We start from the raw sequence: 1,047 nt of genomic DNA on the forward strand, positions 1-1,047 counted from the left end.
AGTTTGTCTTGTCGAGATGCTTAACTATATGCTTGTCAGATTTGGAGTTCATTTGTTTTCCAATTAGTCACTGAAAGCTTAATAATGTGCTTAACACATGATCCATGCTCTATTTGACTCGGATTATATACAAACTTTGGTGTCATTGGGTTTGTTTCGTCAAGCTGGCCAGTTTGACAATAAGTTTGTTGAAATCAGAGTTCTGGTAAATTTTAATTGAAGTTTTAACATTTATTTCTCATCAATTATCTCGAGATTCATATCACGCCTCGAGATTCGTACCAAGTGTTCAAAAGCTGTTGATGATGTGCCAAATATAATATTTTATATCAATTTTACATGATTTCAAATTTTATTTCTTAAAATCATTTTAATTATATTAAACTTGAGCGATTTTAGGCTCGTTGAGTTTGTCTTGTCGAGATGCTTAACTATACGCTTGTCAAATTTGGAGTTCATTTGTTTTCCAATTAGACACTGAAAACTTAATAATGTGACATAACACTTGATCCGTGCTTGATTTGACTCGGATTATATACAAACTTTGGTGTCATTGGGTTTGTTTCGTTAAGCTGGCCAGTTTGGCTATAAGTTTGCTGAAATTAGAGCTCTGGATAAAATTTAATTGAAGTTTTAAAATTTATTGCTCAACAATTGTCTCGAGATTCATGTCACGCCTCGGGATTCGTACCAAGTGATCAAAATCTGTTGATGATGTGAAAATATAATATTTTATATCAATTTTACATGATTTTAAATTTATTTCTTAAAATCATTTTAATTATATTAAACTTGAGCGATTTTAAGGTCGTTGAGTTGTCTTGTCGAGATGCTTAACTATACGCTTGTCAGATTTGGAGTTCATTTGTTTTCCAATTAGACATTGAAAGCTTAATAATGTGACTTAACACTTGATTCATGCCTGATTTGACTCGAATTATATACAAACGTTGGTGTCATTGGGTTTGTTTCGTCAAGCTGGCCAGTTTTACCATAAGTTTGTTGAAATCAAAGCTCTGGATAAATTTTAATTGAAGTTTTAACATT

Source organism: Phalaenopsis equestris, unplaced genomic scaffold (genome assembly GCF_001263595.1).
Source record: "Phalaenopsis equestris unplaced genomic scaffold, ASM126359v1 Scaffold000002, whole genome shotgun sequence".
NCBI lineage: Eukaryota > Viridiplantae > Streptophyta > Magnoliopsida > Asparagales > Orchidaceae > Phalaenopsis > Phalaenopsis equestris.